This window comes from Falco cherrug, chromosome 12 (assembly GCF_023634085.1).
Source record: "Falco cherrug isolate bFalChe1 chromosome 12, bFalChe1.pri, whole genome shotgun sequence".
Taxonomy (NCBI): Eukaryota; Metazoa; Chordata; class Aves; order Falconiformes; family Falconidae; genus Falco; species Falco cherrug.
The window spans coordinates 13,006,793-13,017,375 of NC_073708.1; the positions used below are offsets into that span (position 1 = coordinate 13,006,793).

A 10,583-nucleotide genomic window follows, 5' to 3' on the forward strand; every position below is an offset into this window, starting at 1 on the left:
TGTTAGAGCTTTGGCTGAACCTCTTTTTGCTTATTTTTAAATCTCCTCTATGGGTTTGGAAAGTTCATCTATACTATTGTTGGTTTCCTAGTTTTCTGAAAAGGAAGGCGAGAAAACCAGAGAAAGATATAGAAACGTAAGGGCAAATGAGAGGCAAAATTGTAGTGAAGTGCCTAAAGCATCTAAATTTACGCCCAAAATGGATTTAGTTCAGGTAATGTGGGAGAAGCAGGGAGGGTGAGTGAGAGGAATAAAAACTGAAAACTGTTCTTATGTATATGTTTTATTTTTAAAGGCTGAAGTTAAATGTGCTGTCCAGAGGTTGCTGAAAAATTGACCATGTCTTCCTGCTCATTATAAATTCCTGTCTCTCTTTCTAGTTCTAACAGTTTTATATCATTCTGATTTTGGGGGAGCAAGAGGAAAGCTAAACACTACTGGCAAAAGTTTTTAGAATACTCTGGAGTAGCAGGACATAGGCTGGGGAGATATTCCAAATATTGCAATCCAGCGAATTTTAAGAGAGAGTGATTTCAACAGGGCATTGGAAAGGAATTGTTGAATTTGGAGTTGAATGGTGACTCCACACTTATGTTGAATGCAGCTGGAACCGCAAATTTGACTGGAGTCTTGTACACAGCATTACCTTTCTTTTGCTAGGAAAACTTTCAAAAATTCAGTCTTTGAATAGCAGAAAATAGATCTGAGTACTAGGGGAAACAGTATGAAGCCTTGCAGAGCTTTCAGAGTCTCATAGAAAAGATTAAAAAATGGTCTACAAGAGAGATATAGAGATGTAGATGAGATTTGGCCAGGTTTCACTAAAATGATTGTGGTAAACAAATCTACAGAAATATTTAGAAGCCATCTTTTAGCAGATAATATTTCAGCTGTAAACCACTTTGAACAGTTCAGGTTCTTGTTGCTGATTGTTGTCTTCAAAAGCTTTCAATGTCTTAGCAATATTGGCTTTGGTTTGTTAGACCTTGTCTATATAGGAAGTATCATAAAGATATGATACTGTATTACAGAGGGGTTTTCTGCATTGATTTCCTTTCTAGGCTTCCTGTGGGCAAAAAGCACAAGGTAACCAATTCCAACTTTCAGTACTAGCCCACAAGGAGTAGCTGTTGCATGTTGAATGCACATAGCAGGCTTCTTCCATATCCTAATGCCCAGGTCTGCGTTACTCTGTGTAACTTCGACCAGTCTTGTGGCCCTAGCGTTCCTATAATTTTCTGTTGGTGCTATGAAGCAGCAAATAGTGATGTGGTTTAGTAACTCCACCACATCTACCAATGCCACTACAACAGAAACTTCAGTTGAGATTTTGGATGGCTTGATTCTTAATTTCTCCATGCTATATTATCCATTCTTTACATTTATTCACCCTGTTTGCTGCAGCATAGTCAGAGCAGATTATGGGATGTGTCATGTTTCCCAGAAGTACTCTTTGCAAGACAATTCTTCCCAAAAGGACAGTACAACTTTAGGCAATGGGTACATTCTGAAATCACTCTCAGATATATGACCTGATGAAAACCTTCTTTGGATATAGATTTTTCAAATATGCCAAAGCTTAAAGCTTTTGTCTCCTCAAGTATCTTTGAGTTCCATGTTACCTGAAGAGTATGCACATAAAGATACACACCCATCCATTTTTCAGCCAGTGTGTTGGGACCTCCAGAGGATAAAAGACACTCAAAAGCGAAGACAATCTGACCTTTTTTCTGGTGTCCCTCTACACTGCCCTGTTTTTTCTTCAAGTTCAAGTATCTTCTGCCACCTCTCAAAACAAACACAAAAATAAAACCACACTTCTTGCCTCTGTGGCAGTACTGTTGCTCTTTAATAACAAATAAAAATGTTAACAAAAAAGTTTGTTCTGTAGTAAGGATTATTTAACCTGAAAACTTTGCGAAGGGATGATCTGGTTTATATTTAAGACACAATAAAGACATGTAAAGGCTAGAATCCTGTTTCACTTATCTAAGCAGTTCCTCACATCTAAAGAAGTTACCCTGTAATTTTCCCTTATGTCCTTTTCTCGCACTTTGTATAGAAGCTGGTGACTTTCAAAGACAGAATATTAAACAAGATATGTGGTGCTTCTACTCTGGCACAGCAGATCAAGTGCTCAAATTCAAGGCGACTTATGGCACAGCTGTTATCCCTGTCCTGCAGCCTGTTCCTTCTGTCATCCTCTGGTATGGTATGGTGGAGTGACAATTCACCTAGATGTATTTAATGTGAAATGAAATATGTTGCTTTTTGCTGCTTCTGTTTATTAATTTTTTATTTTAATGGCATTTCATCTTAAAATATATACTTGAAAATACTTTAGAACTAGGGAGCGTATTAGTCTACTGGTTACTTTATTATTTATTTATGCTTTCTTCCCACACTGTCATTCTACCAAAATAGCAGCAAAAATATTCTGATTTTTAGAAGAGCTAGGTAATGTCACAGTGCAGATTGAAGAAAATTATCAATAATATCAGATATGATGATCTTTTTTAGTGTGTTTCCTATCTTTTTTTGAAGGCATATATGTATATACAGTCTGGCCCACAGTGTGTTTCCATATTTGTACATAAAAATACTAAAAGTTCTGGAAGGTCAGAACAGCAAGATTTTAGCAGATTTCCCCACTGCCTTGGTGGACCCTTCTGCATCCTGACCTGTGGCAGATACGGATCTGTTATGATCATGGATGGTTGTTTTTAAGTATCAAGGCTATGCAATTTTAGATACACTTGATACTAAGAGCTTGATGTTCTCAGCCTGCTGCATACAAGTTGAGAATTTGAGTTGGAAGGTAGCTAAGACAGTTCTCTGCCTAATCACCTGTAATGGCAGAATTCCCCATAGGACATACAAAGTTATAACTAGGTGTGAATGCCTAACCCAGGCATACAGGAGAAAATTCAATTTCTAATACGTGTGTGGGGAACTGTTACTTGTTTCTCAGGAAAACTTGAATTATGACAGAGAAGTTGCATGGAGATCAATGCGATTTTTTTTGTTTTCATGAACAGTAGATATTAATGGTTACTGATGCTAATTATGCATAATAACCTAGGCTAAAAAGCATGCCTGAGCTGTATGTCCACAATGGCTGAATATTTAGGCAAGCAGCAAGTAGAAAAGGTGGATGCATTTGCTGCTTTATGTCAACTCCTTGGAAAGCACTCTAGCTGCAAGAGACTGTGCAATTCAAGATATGAGACAGATAAGACCTACAGAAGGGTGAGATACTTGCTTTTGTATTTTGAAATTAGTTACGTGTAATACAGTAAGTATCTCATTGTCTAATAAGATTTTTGTTTAAAATAGTTTGAAAACACATTCTTAGAAGTTGCTGTTTTCTGGAAATTCTGTAAGACTTTTCCATGAGAATTGAACTCAGTTCCAGATCCAGTAGAAATGAGCATACCTAGGGCTAAGAACTGCACTCTTACGTTAAAGTCAGTAGCAGCTGTGCATGAACATCCAAAGACAGACTTTTTTTCCTCAGGGTATGTTCTACTTTGATGTTCCTAGAGTCTATAACCCTTTAAAGTTAATGGGAATTACATGCTACAGTATGCATCAAGGAAAAAGATAAACCCTGCAGTTAAATGTAATAACATTCTCCTCGTAGAAAAGTACTGGGCACTGTACTCACATTGCTGAAAAACATACCTTGAATGAGGCTTTGAACTGGTGAATTGCGTAGTTATTTCCCTCTGTCAGCATTGACAGAAATAGGTACGCTGAGTTTGTTATGGCAATCAGTAGACTAACAAGTTCTTACTGTGCCATGACAATCTTTAGCATGGCAAATCGGCAGTTATGCAGCCTGCAACTGCCAGCTTCCTAGCAAGAGTGCTTCTGAGACAAAGAATAGAGCAGTGAGTGCTTACCTGCTGCAAGTGATTTCCCTCATGATGCTGGAGACACGTGTGTGTCTAGGGCTCCTCTTGCCACTACACAGTGTGCAGGCAAGACTAGTTTTTCTAAGTTTATGTTATTGTGTTTATGTTATTGTCCGTGCAAAAGAATTTCTTTATAATTTTCCATCATTCCTTTTAGCACTGCATAAGCATGCATGTGTGTGTTTATGCACATTTCTCAATGAGCTCATATGCCTTTGCTGAACCTCTTTGCCTGGCTGTGAGAACATCTAGTTCCTACTCTCATTACTTGTGAAGTTTGCCACCTATCTATCTTTTTTAAACTGCAGCTGCATAAGCACTTTGGTTTGGCATAATTCTTTGTTTTGTTATAAGAGACAATATCAATAACTACTTAATAACATAACCAGGCATTACCCCAGAAATGGGAATACGATGTTTACCCTTGAGTATATAGTATGATTTTATCTGCTTGCTCTGAATGACACCCTTTGCATGAAATGCATTTTATATTGATGAAGTAATGCCACAGCAGCTTCCTGCACCTGCTCTCGCTGCTGCCCTAAAGTGGCTGTAATTATTAGCATGATAGTTAATCAACAAAAATAGCTGGCAGACACTGTTTAATGCCCTCAAATTTCTCTTCCCCAGAAACTGAGGACATGAAAGGGAAAATGAGTGTGCAATATGTTCACTGATTGCAATATGTTCATTCTTATCTCTTACGTGTTTTGTGTTGAAATCCAGCAGCCTTGATCTACTGTAGCCTGAGCCATGATACTGAACAAGAACCTGTTCTACAGTACTTGTTAAAACGAGAATTAAAACAAACCCTGTGGATACCACTAACTTGTGGTTATCTTCCTTGAAAATATCCATCATCTTACACCGCAGTTGTAAACAAGTGCTATGCATGCTATCATCTGTTATGAATGGTCATAACACTATTGTTTTAGGTGAGTAAGCTTTATATTTTAAACAGCATTGCCATCTTGTGGTTCTGACAAGTGTTATCATTCTGTTTCTTTTTGCAACCCTTTTTTTCTTTATTGTGTTGGCAAGAATTCCTGAAATGCCATGGCATAATTAACAGAATTGCTATTGTTCCAGCTGCAAAACATTCACAGAAAAGCCTGTGTCTGAATGTCAGAAACTATTTCACCAGTCTTTTAAGAAGATAATTTTATCTCCTTCCCCTGAAAGGAAGGGAGTAGATAGTTAAAGTTTTTATTGGAAGGGTCATCGTGAGACACCTAATTGTAAGAGCTGCCTTATTAATTTTTGTCCACTTTTCAGAGTTTCTTCCAGATACATATACTTCAGCAAGTGCCTGGACTCTTTGCCTGTGTCTCCTGGACCACTGATAGTCCACAAGATCATCCACAGTCCAAAAAAAGACCTGTTAAGAGTACTGTGATTTTAGATATTCATAATACGGGGTCAGAAAACTGTTCTGAATTCACAGTGGCAGAAATCCATCTTTTTCTTTAAGAACCATTGTTTTCTGTGTTTGCACAGTGCTAGTATTAAGGAATCATGCTCTGACTTATTTGTGGACAATGTTAATCAATAGTAATGTGCCATTGTCACTGGCCTCAGAGGACACCCTGTCAGAGTTCAAGACACGTAGCCCATTTGGCAATGGACAGGACTGCTCAGTACTTGAATGCAATTATCTTCTCAGTCCAGAAGATTGAAGATACGATGCCTTTGTCACCTTTGGTGACAGGAAAGTCTCAAGACTTTTTACTGCACCAGTCATTTGTCAGATAACTCCAGAGCTCTGCCTTGTCAGATGAGTTGCTGAGTACCTGATGTTACATGGTCCCACTGAAAGAAAGAGGCTGTTAGTTCTGCTGGAGCTTAAAAGACAAGCAGGATTTATTTTTTCTCTCTTCTATGCAAAATGTCAAGGTGCTTATTGTCTGCTCAAACTTTTCTAGAAAATAGCTATTCTCCTATCAGAACTTGGTAATACATCTTCCGGTGACCCTAAGAGAGTGCCACCCGTAACACCCAGAGCCAGGGCTTTCCCCATCTGAAGTCAAGCCCTGTAAACAAGTGATGGTTTCCCTGGGGCTTTGCTCCTTCCCAGTCATGTTGGATTCTTCTACTTTTGGTATAAAATCAGTAATTTTCAATATTCTGGATTTGAGGTCCTGTAGAAATCTGCCAAGTACTGAGCAGGTATCTCTGAAAATTCCACCTGTGTAAAACACTGGATAGTATACATAAACCCTTAAACTTGCTGTTTTTCTTTCAGGACACTGTTTCAAGTTAAGCCTATGAACAAGGATTTCCTGGTTTGAAGGTAAATTCCAGGGACACCACATTGCCAGGGAGGGAAGTTTACTGGCAAGAGCTTTTCTTAATGAACTAAGGATTCCTGACAAACTTCCTGCATATTAAATATAGAAAATGAAAAGTTATCATGGTTCAAGCTTCAGAACTCAGTACACATGACATACCGCACATTCTTTACACCTAGAACCAGATAAAGAAAAAGGATGAGGATTACATTTATTTATGCATGAATGTAGTGAACATCTGCCAAAATCTATCTTGTTATTTTAATTCTCCATTTCAACAAAGCTGGCCATCTGCTCTGTCACCAGCAAAGATCTTGTTCTAAAAGCTAAATCAAAAGATCACCTGTCTTGTGCACCTTGTTCTCGCTTAACACAAACAAAATTTTAATGGTATCCATCTGTAGGTATGATGGTGACCTGAACCAGGTCATTGATTCAAAATTAGCAGCTGGAATTTAGTATACAGAATGACAATTCAAATATTTAGACTCTATCAATAACTAAAAGGCATGAAATTAGGTGTACTGTTTAAAACGGTCACTCTATATTTTTAAATACAGGCTCTTCAGACACTTATAAAAGACAGTGACACATAAATTAAAATCTATAAACTTTCCTTAAGATGATATTAAAGTCTGCAATGAAACTCTTGAACTTGTATTCTTTTCATATTTTATGGTACACATTGAATAACCAGAAAGATTCTATCAATGCATAAATATAAAATATAATACAATAGCACAACAAATTGCCAGATTAGTCTTTAATACGAGAAACTGAGTTTTGTAATGTTCTGTTTTTTAATAAAATTGCTCAAACTACAGAACAGTATATTCCATTTTTTGCTTGTTTCCCAGCCTAGCAAAATGAGGGGAAATAAGAGGCAGGTGTTATAACCTTGGCATGACTTCAATGCTCACTAACAGAAAAGAAAAAATGTTAAAGAAGAGGATATTATTGTATCATTTGAGCTAGTTAAATTGCTTGCACAGCCTTGCAGAATTTTAGTGTGTTAGCTTTAACAAGAAGGTGGAAGCTTTGCAGGACCATAAAGAATTCAATAATGTGTTAGTTTCTCATAGGAGGAAATCTGCCAGAACCAGTAATCATTAGGGACTGACCCCCCTGGCTCTGGGTGCCTGAGGAGCTGTACTAGTAGGAAACTCCACTTGTCACTGCAGCCCAGGCCAGCTGAACCTGGGCCTCCAGCCTGCTGCCAACACTCACAATGTTTTGTTGCTGTTGTTAAATCCCAAAGTTTTCTCTAATTGAGGCTGCAGATAACAGTACATTGTTGATGCTTAGCACTTAGCAAAAAGGCAGCATTTATGCTATACGCTTATTTGCAATTCACTAGAACTGTTTTGTCTCATATTGGAGTGAAGTTGTTTCTGTGCACTAAGCACTATCAGCAAAAAAATCATTACTTCATCAATCTCTCTCAATACCAATTAGTGGTTATTTTCCAGAACAGTCCAATTTAGATTAAGCTAAACTATTACATTACTAGTACTTACATTATCCTGATGATCATGATCCAGCTTCTTTAATTAGGCACATCAGCATGTCTATGTAAGATTGTCTACAAAAGAACAGTCTTTTCAAATTTTTTCATGAGACGCTCATTAGCCTTACTGACACATCGCTGCGTTTCAAGAAACACCTAGCAATCAGGCCTTATCTCTGAATTACAGGTGATCTTTTTGAAATATTTTTTAATCAAACAATCACAGGATTGCATTAAAGGAGTATAGATTACTTAAATTTAAAAAAAAGAATCTAGTCATGCTTTACTACATGCAAACTTAGGCTGTAGATTAGTAGAGGTAACAGAGTAAAGCATGGTATTTACTCATGATGAAAGCAAATTTCTTTTCTCTCATAAGAATTTACCATGTCGCTTTCAAAATACTCCTCACTGCAGCACATTCACCAGGTCTGCCCCTAGGATCTTTTCCAACCTAAATGATTCTATGATTCTGTAATTCTATGATTATCTTTGCTGGGCGAAGAGAGGCCATCATCAGGGCGAGGCCATGTGGGGCCCATCCCATGGTTCCTGCACAAGGCTGGCGGGGCAGGACTGGCCGGGAAGCCGCCCCAGGCACCACTGCAGCCGTGATGGCCAGGCAGGTCCTTGGGTGAGGCAGCCAGGCTGCGGCCAAGGCAGGCAGCTGGGCCGGCCAGTGGGGGTGAGGGTCACTGAAGTGCAGGGCCAGCCAGGGACATGGCTGGGACACAGCTTAGGCAGGGAGTGAGCTTCAGGGCATCTCCACCTGCTCCACCATGGGGTCTTCCACAGGCTGCAGTGTGGATGTCTGCCCCACCATGGTCCTCTCCACGGGCTGCAGCGGAGTCTCTGCTCTGACAGCTGGAGCACCTCCTCCTCCCCTTCTCTTTATCTTTTACCTTGGTAGTCACAGGGTTGTTTCTCACACTCTTACTTACTCTTCTGCCTGTACAGCACGTTTGTCCTTCCTTAAATGTGCTTTCACAGCGAGTTTTCCCTGAGGGGCTCCGCGGTGCCCTGCGACGGCACAGCTGTGCTGGAGCCGGCTGTGCTGGCATGGGGCAGCCCTGGCCCCTGCCCGACAGAGACTGCTGCCATCACCTCACCATGTTACAGATTTGCTAAAATCATTTTAATAGAAATATAGAGGAATAAGAAATATATTCTAATGAAACTAGTAGTTGCACAACAAAAGCTGCTATGGAATCCTCTGTACAGCCCTGTACCAAGGCTAAGAACTTATATTTACTCAAAGAATGTAGGTATAGTAATTAGGTCATGTAACAGTAGTTTGAAAGAAATAATTAATGAAATAACTGATGAAAGGAGGAGTCTGTTTCTCTTTCTTTAACTTTCTATAACAAGGGGCCTGTTTATAAGTTATCTAGAGGGAACGACTAAAAGAAACAAGCAGCAGACACAGATGGTCGACAAGGACATAAATTAGCTCAGACCGATAAGAACACTGCAAACTTGCAAGACTATCACATTCCAGACAAAAGGTGAAAACTACACCATGAGAAAGACCTACGGCCTTCCTCCCAAAGACCACTGCCCACGTCCCGGAGACCCCTGCCCACAATTCTTGGAAGGGTTTGTGCAGGCGCAAAGGACTGATAAGCTGATTAACATACAAAGCGAGAGCATGTTAATGATTTTCGGGAAATGCTATGTTTATGCATGAATACTTAATGAATATGTATGAATAAGTTCTATATGAGGTGTATGATTTTGAAACTTGGTGTGCATTGATTGTGAGAGGACTCACTCACGCACCCGGCTGTCAATAAAGAAGTGTCTGCTTATCTACATCACATTGGTGTCGATAAGTTTTTCATTCCGAGATTTCAGTAACAACCACAGGCACGCAACAGAGCCCTTGGAAGCCATATACCCCACAACATACCTCCTAATGCATTGCCTTCCTGTCCGTGATAACATTTATGTTGCAATATTTAGGTTTTCCAGGTCGCATTACTGACTGGCTTCAGTGAGCAAAGGACAGTAGATCTGGTGTTCAGCTTTAAAGTGCCACATTTTCAAACACCAAACAGGGATGGCTGCATAACAAAACGTGTGAAATGAAGGTGCTGACTGGCCATCGCCAGCGGCTGTGGCAGGGGCAGCTACTCACCTGAAGGTCAGCTGGCAAGGCCAAGGCGCGGGGCTGGCGGAGCTGCGTCCCATCAGAGTCAGTGGTGAGAGGCAGGCAATGAGAGACTGTCACCTCGTCCAAAGCAGGAGGAGGCAGAAATCCTAGGTGTTTCTTTCAGGCAGCGTTTTAATAGTCTGTTTTTCCTGTAAGCTTTCCAGAGATGGGAGCCATGCCCAAGGGCACTGCAGAGGTAGTTCCTGCTGCACAGGGTCCCTGGGGCCCAAGCCCTGTCACAGCAGTGGGGCTTTCCCTGGTGCGTGCCCATCCTCCTCAGCCTTTTGCCAAGCCACAGCAGCTAACTGCTCAGCCGGGTAACACCCAGCAAAAACCGCCTAGGATATTTAATATATACTTGATGCAATTTTTTCTCTATACAGAATGACTTGTTTGAATATATCGTATGTCCAAATAGGTGACATCATTAGCACACTATCTCTGAACAAAGCACTTTCCTCTGCACTAAAGCTGTCCAGGTAACGGTAAAAAGTAATTCTGAAGGTTGATATTAAGTATAATTGAATGCATTCAGGGCACAACTGCAAATCTCTTGAAGCTGTCATAAACCATGCAAAACCACTTCTTTGGTGACAGTTTGTGGAGCATAGAAATGGAATTTGAAGAGCCTAAGCTATTAATTTCAATTCGGTAGATACTCAGCAAAGCTTACAATTCTGTTACATTCTGTAGAAATGCGGTGTCTCCTGGACATACAG

The 10,583-nt window shown here is 40.0% G+C and overlaps 1 long non-coding RNA gene across 1 annotated transcript; it reads left to right on the forward strand.

The window, feature by feature from the left end:
* The first annotated feature begins 2,130 nt into the window (after positions 1-2,130).
* On the forward strand, positions 2,131-9,529 carry LOC114014458 (uncharacterized). Its single transcript, XR_008734827.1, has 2 exons — positions 2,131-2,207; positions 4,644-9,529. It is a non-coding gene; the product is annotated as an uncharacterized LOC114014458 (long non-coding RNA).
* The last annotated feature ends 1,054 nt before the right edge of the window (positions 9,530-10,583 follow it).